The sequence below is a fragment of the Malania oleifera genome, chromosome 8 (genome assembly GCF_029873635.1).
Source record: "Malania oleifera isolate guangnan ecotype guangnan chromosome 8, ASM2987363v1, whole genome shotgun sequence".
Classification (NCBI taxonomy): Eukaryota; Viridiplantae; Streptophyta; class Magnoliopsida; order Santalales; family Ximeniaceae; genus Malania; species Malania oleifera.
In genome coordinates this window covers 86483177-86493034 of record NC_080424.1, presented here as the reverse complement: position 1 = coordinate 86493034, position 9858 = coordinate 86483177, and positions in this window count along the sequence as shown.

The window sequence follows — 9858 nt, the reverse complement described above, 5'->3', positions numbered from 1 at the left end:
TTTTATATCTGCGAGTTTTATGAAACCGTGTGGGGTTGAAACCCAAGGGATGGATGAGTGGTTGTATGTGGCTACACCGACTAAGAGTATAACGATTTTTTAGTAAAATGATAGGAAACTGCCCATTAGTTATTCAGGGAAGACTGCTACCGGGGAACCTAGTAGTGGACGACATGTGTGGATTCGACGTCATACTGAGGATGGATTGGCTATTCTCCATTTATGCAGTGATTGATTGTCGTAGGAAGGTAGTAGTGTTCAGACCTCCTGAGGAATAGGAGTATGAGTTCGTGGGATCGTGTGTGCATTCGAAGCCACAGATTCTATCAACTATACAAGCGAGAAGGTTACTCTTGGAGGGTTGTCAGGGGTACCTAGCTTGCGTGAAGGAACCACCTCGGGATGATGTGAAACTTGAAGATATCCGAGTGGTTAATGGATTTTCGGATGTACTATCGGAAGACTTACCTAGTTTACCTCATGATCGTGAGGTGGAGTTCGTTATTGAATTGCTACCCTGCAAGGCACCGATTTCTAAAGTTTCATACCAAATGGCTCTAGCTGAACTTAGGGAGTTGAAGGAGCAATTGCAGGAACTACTGGACAAGGGCTTTATCAAACCTAGTGTTTCGCCCTGGGGTGCTCCAGTATTGTTCGTGAAGAAGAAGGACGGGTCGATGCGGATGTGCATTGATTACCATGAGATTAACAAGGTAACAGTGAAGAACCGATACCCGTTGCCTCGTATAGATAATCTGTTTGACTAGCTGTAGGGAATGTAGGTCTTTTCAAAGATTGATCTATGTTCAGGGTGTCATCAGGTGAGGGTTAGGACTGAGGATGTTGCGAAGATTGCTTTCTAAACCAGATATGGTCACTACGAGTTCCTAGTCATGCCTTTTGGGTTGACTAATGCTCCGATGGTATTTATGGACCTAATGAGCATGGTTTTCCATGAATATCTGGATTAGTTTGTAGTGGTGTTTATCGACAATATTCTGGTATACTCTAAGAGTTTGGAAGAGCACGGAAACCATCTGAGGTTGGTACTTTAGTTTCTTCGGGAGAAGAAGTTGTATGCTAAGCTGAAGAAATGCGAGTTCTGGCTGAATCAGGTCACGTTTCTAGGTCATGTCGTGTTGAAGGGTGGTATCTTAGTTGATCCTGGTAAGATAGAAGCAGTGTTTGACTGGGTGAAACCAAAGAACGTATAGGATGTTCAGAGTTTCCTAGGACTAGTTGGGTACTACTGGCGGTTCGTGGAGGGATTCTCTAAGTAATCTGGCCCTCTAATACAGTTGATGAGGAAGGGTGTGAGATTTGATTGGACCGACGAGTGCGAGTAGAGTTTCTAGGAGTTGAAACACCAACTGGTTACTGCTTTGGTTTTAACCATCCCATTTAGGGGCGGTGGTTTTTTGATTTACCGCGACGTATCACTGAAGGGGTTGGGATATGTGCTGATGCAACAAGGGAAAGTAATTGCTTATACTTCTCGGTGGTAGTATATGCGTTGAAGATCTGGCGACACTAATTGTATGGTGAATAGTGTGAGATCTTCACGGATCACAAAAGCCTCAAATACTTTTTCACGCAGAAGGAGTTGAACATAAGGCAAAGAAGGTGGTTAGAACTGATCAAGGATTACGATTGCACCACTAGCTATCATCCGAGGAAAGCTAATGTGGTAGCTGATGCGTTGAGTCAGAAGTCAGAGCACATGTCAATATCTGCAGTGGTTGGTCAGCATCATATCATATAGGATCTGGAGAGTCTTAGTGTGGAATTGGTTGATGGTAATCATCAGGCTTTCATTGCTAGCTTGGTGATCTAGTCGACATTATTTGAGAGGATTAAAGTCACGCAGACTAATGATGCAGAGTTAGTCGAGGTTGTAGAGAAAGTGCAGCAAGGGCTGGCTGTAGATTTTAACATCTCTGAGGGAGGTGTGCTGAGGTTTGGGATTAGGTTGTGTGTTCCAAACGATGAGGGGATAAAGAGGACAATTCTGGAGGAGGCGCATCGTTCTTTGTATACGGTACATCCAGGTAGTACGAAGATGTATCAGGATTTGCGCGAGTCCTTCTGGTGGAGTGGCATAGGTGGAGTGGCATGAAGAGGGAGATTGCTCGATTTGTAGCGCAATGTCTGACTTGTCAGCAGGTAAAAGCTGAACATCAGAGGTCGGCAGGGCTGTTGTAGCCATTGAGTATTCCGAAGTGGAAGTAGGAGCATATCTCCATGGACTTTGTCACCGGGTTACCACCAGGACTACATGGGCAGAATACCATCTGGGTAATCGTGGACAGGATAACTAAATCTGCTCACTTTATACCTATGAAGGTTAGCTACTCTTTGAGTAAGTTAGCATATTTGTACGTGCATGAGATAGTCAGAATGCACGGGGTACCGGTGTCCATTGTTTCAGATCGAGACCTAAGGTTCACTTCTCGATTCTAGAATAGCTTAGAGGAAGCACTGAGGATGAAGCTTACTTTCAGTACAACGTTCCACCCCCAGACTGATGGACGGTCAGAGAGGATGATACAGATCTTGGAGGATATGTTACGGGCTTGTGTATTAGACCTTGGTGGTAGTTGGATCCAGTTTCTACCATTGGTGGAGTTTGCCTATAACAACAGCTTCTAGGCTAGTATCAATATGGCACTGTTCGAGGCATTGTATGGTCGGAGGTTTCGGTCTTCTCTATATTGGGATGAGGTCGGTGAACGACAAATTTTGGGTCCCAAACTCGTACAGCAGGCTTTTAAGAAGGTCAGATTGATTAGGGATAGGATTAAATCAGTTCAGAGTCGACAGAAGAGTTGTGCGGATGTTCGCCATTGTGAGTTGGAATTCGAGGTTGGGGGTAAGATATTTTTGAGAATCGCTTCGATGAAAGGGGTGATGAAATTCGAGAAGAAGGGCAAGCTGAGCCCAAGGTATGTCAAACCATTCGAGGTACTAGAACAAGTGGGTCCGGTGGCCTACAGGGTTGCACTACCTACAACACTCTTGAGAATCCATGATGTGTTTCACGTATCCATGTTGAGAAGGTACGTGCTGGATCCATCGCATGTGATTAGTTACGAAACTTTAGAGATTGGGGATGCTTTGGCATATGAGGAGATACCCATTCAGATTTTGGAATGTAAAGTTCAAAAGTTGCATACCAAGGAGATACCATTAGTGAAGGTATTATGGCGGAATCATGCAGTTGAGGAAGCTTCTTGGGAGTTAGAGATGGAAACACGTCGAAAACATCCATAGTTGTTCTAAGTAGTAGTTTTAGTAGCAGGATTGGTATGGTTATACGTGTATGTAATATTTTGCTATTTTAGTAGTGTTGTGTGGTTAGTCTCTTGGAGAGTTTGGTAGTATTGTGAGCTCCTGAGACAGTGTATGTATGTAACCATGGTATTCCTCCACCATAAGTGAGGGTATGTATGTATTTGGGACGGGGCTACTATGTGGGTCGCCGCCAGCTCTTTCTAGAGTCGGTTATGCGTTTGGGTATGTAGTTGAGTTGGTAAGTGTGAGATTACAAATTTCGAAAGCGAAATTTTTATAAGGAGGGGAGGTTGTAAGAACTCGACCCGAGATATTTATATTGAATAAATAACAAAAGGGTAAAAAGGTAAATTTTGCAGGCTTCATCGATGAAGCCATTGTTCTCGTCAACAAAGGCCCTCATACTCTTCGTCACCAAAATTCAGAGCCTCGTCAATGAAGAGATACCAAACGTGTTGTAAAATATCGGAATAGGGTTTGTTGCTGAAGGAGGCGGTTCATCAACGAAATGTGTGGATGATTCGTCCACGAAGGCGCCATCTTGTCGACGAGGTTGGTTGGGTCAAAGGGGCTATAAATATCCTATTTCTTTGCTTAAAGGTTAAGTAAGCTAAAACTCTCTCTCTCTCTCTCTCTCTCTCTCTCTCTCTCTCTCTCTCTCTCTAGAACCGGCAAAATCTCTCATTCTCTCTTCGATTCTTCGCTATTCGTCATCTGATTCAACAATCCGATGTTACTGCATGGATCAGAGGAGGAATCTCTACGTTTTTAGCAGATTGGAAAGTCGTTTCGAGAATTTTTCAGGTTTTGACCCAAAACTGAGGTAAGGGTCCAATTTCAGTTTCGTTTCGGTATATATGTACTAGTAAGAATTGTAGTGAAGTATAGTTCTTGGATGTTTAGGTTTTAGGAACTCGATTCATAGTTTTGGAGACATAGAGTTCGTATTTTGGTATTCGGGAAAAGGTAAGGGGATTCTATTTATATCAGTTATTTTTGGAAATCGAAATCGGTAAACATGTACTTTACGATTGTATGTATGTTTTGGTTACTTATTTGGGAAAATCTATCGGGTGAAAATGCAGGATTTTCGGGTTACAGTTTTTGAGAAAATTAGGGGTTTTGGGTATCATTTCTATTTCTGTTGGAAAATCGTATGTTGTATAAAACTGTAGTGTTGAGATGATCGCACCTGTATTTGTATTAAATTGTATTTCTTGAATTGAAAATGATATGTTTATTGTATACTCAAATAAGTGTGGAATGAAATATTGTATATAAAATGTTCCATGGTTTTGTAAAACAGTTAGGGGCGGCTAATTACTGTACACTGATGAGTATAGGGACATGAGTTCCAAAATTGTTTCAGGTTTTGTAAATCAGCTAGGGGCAGCTAATTACCGTACACTGAATCAGCTAGGGGTGCCTAATTACTATATGCTGATGCCATGTCTCGGCTAATTACCATAGGTGAGAGTGTCCGGTTCTATATCCGAGGGTATGAAATATCGCATGTTTGTTTCGGTTGGTCACCAATGGGTGTGAGTGGACACTGTACTGGCAACCGTATCACTGTGAGGCTTCGGTTATCACTGGGTATCGTGTGCTTGAGTGTGATGATACCGACCGTATATTTGGTATCGTATATACTGGAATTGAATTGTGAAAATACTGGAACTGTATCATGTTATATTTTATGTTGAAATAACAATTGTATTATAACCTGCTTTCTTCCTTACTGAGAGGTGTCTCACCCCGAATATACAAATATTTTTCAGGTCCTTCGGGTAGTTGAAACTAGCATCCTAGCGTCAGAAAGCGTGGGTGTCGGTTAGCTATGTTTAGTACCTATGTAGGTACGGGTTTTGTAATTGGGTTGTCAATATTGGGTTTTTGTAGACACCCGGAGTATGTTTTGTATTTTGGGATGTATATTTCCAGTTATGTATAGACTCTGGTATGGTATGAGGTATGTATAGAAAGAATAATTCTGTTGTGTATTTGATGAGTATGGATATGCATGTGAATGTTTACACCATTTACGTGTACCCCATGGGGTCAGACCCTTATTCAGTATAGTATCATGTATGTTTAAATGATACAGAGACAAGTTAGGTTACTAAAATCACACCTGGGACCTATCTGCGAATTTGGGGCATGACAATGTTAGTGCAACCACACTACCTAGTGAGTGTTGGTAATGGAAGTCCATTTGGCCTGTGAAGAGTAGAGTTACTCCCTGGAGTCCGGACCAGTTGGGTAGGCAAATCGTACTACAGACCTAGTAAAGTTTGACTTAGCTTGATAGGCCACCCAATGCTAAGTCCCACCTTCGGGCCGCACAACCCGAGTATATGGGGTTATTATATGACGAGATGTATGAATGTCCTAGGGAAAGTTTCCATATATGTATATATATATTTATGATGATTTGCGTATACAAAGAAATTATTAAACCAAAGTATGTTTTGAGAAAATTATGTTTCCTCATATATATATGTGTGAGTTCAGTTTTACATGATTTATCAGTAAAAAGTTAATTACATAAAGGATATGTTTATGATATATTAAAAACTCATGTTGCCATACACTGATAATAACTTATTTCATCTTATTGAGAGGTGTCTCGCCCCAGGATTATCCAATATTTTTTAGATGTCATGTGGAGTAAAACAGTGATCAGAATAGCGTAGTGATAAGTGGGGAGGATAGAAGGTCGTGTGTAGAATTGTATTATTTTATTTATATATTTTTTTTTAATAATGAGTTCAGATCTTTATTGTGATAATGTGATTGATATGTTATGTTGGGATAGTTTAGTACTCTGGTAATTATTATGGAGATATTCTATTGTATGAAATATTCAGGTTATTACAAGTGGTATCAGAGAAATTTAAGTGAAAATTTTTGGGTCGTCACAGTTGGTATCAGAGCTTAGGATACAGATTCTGTAGACTGTAGGAATGATTATTACTAGAGTATAGGTATGAAGTAGGATGAGGATACAAATGGGTAGGCTGGGTGTTGTAGAAGCGATTGGATATAGAATGCATAGCGGAGTAAAGTACAACAAGCAAATTGGAATTTTGGAGTTTTGTCTCGCAAATGAAAGCAGAAATTCATCAAGGGTTTATGATGATTTTTTTGGAACAGCCGACGGTTCCAAAAAAGTCACGGCATACCATTGACGTTTTTCTTCCGGAATGCCGCACTATGATCTGGTCTTGTGTAAATAGTCACTACAAGGAATGAACTACCATTTGCAATACTGGAATATATGAAATAGAATTTTGTGCATTTTTTAAATGTGCACATCTTTGCACATTAGAGTACACTCCTAGCTCTTTATGGTTCCCTTATGGTTTAGTGTGCGTGGATCTGAGAGCAACTGAAAGAATGTTAGTGGCTATCCTCAGATTTAGATGCTTAGAAATCCCAGGTGTTCTTTAATGGTGAAGTCCTTGTGGATATTGATTATCGTAAGGTTTCATGAAAAGTTATGGTTCTTTGGTGTATGTTATTCTCCCTTGTATTTCTTGTGCTTAAAGAAAGTATTCAATCTTCCATATTCTTATAAGTCAACCATGGGTCTTAAGAACAGCTTTTCAGAGGGATAATGACTTTTCAGTCGATTGAGATAGAGTCCTTAGTAACCTGATGAATTATAACTTAACTCAGGATTTTCGGGTGTCAATGCAGGCTCAATCGACTGACAAAAGGACCTCATTCGACTGATTGAGATTTCAGGCAAACTACTGAGAACTATCAAATTGCATTCGACTGACCTCTTTGAGGTTAGTCGCCTGACCTGCTATAGGTTTGGATATTAATATGATTTTCACAGGTTTTGTTCAACTGAAACTTATGGGATTTTGAAACGAGGATATTTTTAAAGTGGTTAAAGAAAATGAGGCAATGATAATGAAATAATTTTAAATTAAATAGGTGAAAAATGTTGGAGACAATAGATTCTTTTAACTTTCGAATGACCCATAAAGGAGATAAAGTTTGTATATATAACTTAAAGGCACAACCAACTTTATTGGAGTGAATTACCAAAGGACAAGAGTAGGACCTCTAGTTTTGTTGAGAGGTATTGAAGTGGGTACACACTCTGAAGGGTGGACAAAATCTTTCATGGGGACTTTGTAATTTGGGGAGGTTTTGTGTTCCACATGATTTGGAAGAGGAAGTCTTGCTAGAAGCACTTTGTTCTAGACACATTATCCATCCTGGTAGTTCTAAGATGTATAGATTCTGAAGAAGCCTAATTGCTTATCCATAACAGCTAGAAACATAGACATTATGGTGTTTGGATGTTTCAAATACTTGATAATTTTAGTGTCTTTTGGCGGAATGATTAGTAGCACAAGCATCTAGTAATGGACTTGGCCCCTTTAGCCAAGGCATGATGAGCGAAGTGAACAAGTTGGAAGTTGCATTCAAACTTTTGTGGGTATTCAAAAAGGGATATTGTTCTTCCAATTGTTAACATATGATTGAAAATTTATCTCCAATGAATGTATATGAAGACTATATATTGGCTTACTAGGACAAACATAACATGGTTTAATGGTTAAGAAGAAACTAGGAAACGTGTTCGCAGGTGTGATCAGTTACATTGTACAAAAGTCTTGAGAGTACCTTTTGCTAAGTCTTTGAATTTTGAGCTAGTGTATTGTTGTAGCCTTTTTTGAGGAACGTGTTGAAGCGGTGCCTCCCAAATTTCTTTAGACATTGTGTTCTATTATATGGCATCTAAAACAAGGCCATTTTGTATTCTGAAGTTGTTAGACCTGTTCATGCTTGTGTTCATGCTTGTCCTTTATATGATAGCAGGATTCCAAAAATGTTGATTGAAAAGTGTAAGTCTGTGCATCAATTTGGCATTGGAAAGGAATTGGGCAATTAGAATTCCAAGGAATGCTCAAAAACCAATATAATTTTTGTTCAAACAAATTACAAAGTTATAATGAGAGTTTTGAAGTGTCACGCCTCGAACCCGGAAATGGGCCCCAAGGTGTGATTTAGTAAACTAACCTGTCTTTGTATCATACAACCATCCATGATACTACACAATATAAGGGTCCGACCCCATAGGGTTCACATATACCCTATCCATAATCACATACACAATATACGCAGCGGAATAATTCAACCTATTACATCATAATGCCATACCAGAGTCTATACAAAACCAGGAACTAGTGCCATAATACAACACATACCCCCGGGCACCTACATAACCCAGAATGACAACCCGACCAAAGATCAATACTTACACAATATACTTTGACAATGCTAACCAATAACCACACTCCTGAAACGCTAGGACGCTAGTGTCGGCTACTCGAAAGACCTGAAAAAGATTTGTATGATAGGGGTGAGACACCTCTCAGTAAGGGAGAAATAGGTTATATCAATGTGTGGATACATAAGTGTTATTTCAACAATGAAACATAAACATTTCACAATTCTAGTATTTTTACAACACAGTTCCAGTATATCTCAAAAAAACACCTCGGTCTAGTGTCGTCACACTCTTCGGCCTAAGCCGGCTGCCGTACATGGCGCCCCCGGTAACCTAGCTTAGCATAAGCCCCATAGCGTTCAACCAAAGCAAATATGGCGAAACTCACACCCTTTGGTGACCAATCGGAATCATAGATGGTATTTCACATCCTCGACTTCACGCCGGATATCTGAGCCTATGGTAGTTAACCGACTCGGCGGCCTATGGTATTATTCCGACACTCCTTATATCTCAGCCTTCGGTAGTTAACCGACACGCTTCAATTGTCCCAGGCCTTCGATTTTTTTCCGACTCGGCATTTTCACAAAGCCTAGAACATTTTGGAACTCCCGTTCCTATATCTCATTTCAATAACTCACAACCTATGGTAGTTAATCGACACACTTTTTCACAAAACACATCATTCAATACATCAGCTCATTCCACACTTATTTGGGTAAACAAATAATCTTATATCAGATACTCCGAAAACACAATTTAAATAATCAAAGGTACGGTCATCTTTATATTACAATTTAATCATATATAAATTTTTCCAACAGAAATGGAGATGGTACCTGAAACCCTCAATTTTTCCAAAAACTGTAAACCCAAAAATTCCATAATTTCACCCTATAGATTTTCCCAAATAAGTAGCCAAAATATTCGTATAATCGTAAACCACAATTTTACCGAATTAGATTACAAAATAACTAATATAAACAAAAATCCCTTACCTTATCTCGAAAATCGAAACACGAATTTAATTGGTCCAAAACAATGACACAAGAACCCCAAAACCTAAAAACCGAAGAGCAACACTTCAATATAATCCCAACAACTACAGATCTACCGAATTGATAACAAAATCAAACCCTTACCTCGATTTTGGAACAAAACTCAAAAATCCTCGAAACGAAGATCTGATCAGCTATTAACATAGAGATTCTCCTCCTGATCCATGTGGTAACGTCAGATCGTTGATTCGGGTAACAGACAACCTAAAATCTTAGAGAAAGAGAGTGGTTCAAGTTCTAGAGAGAGAGAGAGAGAGG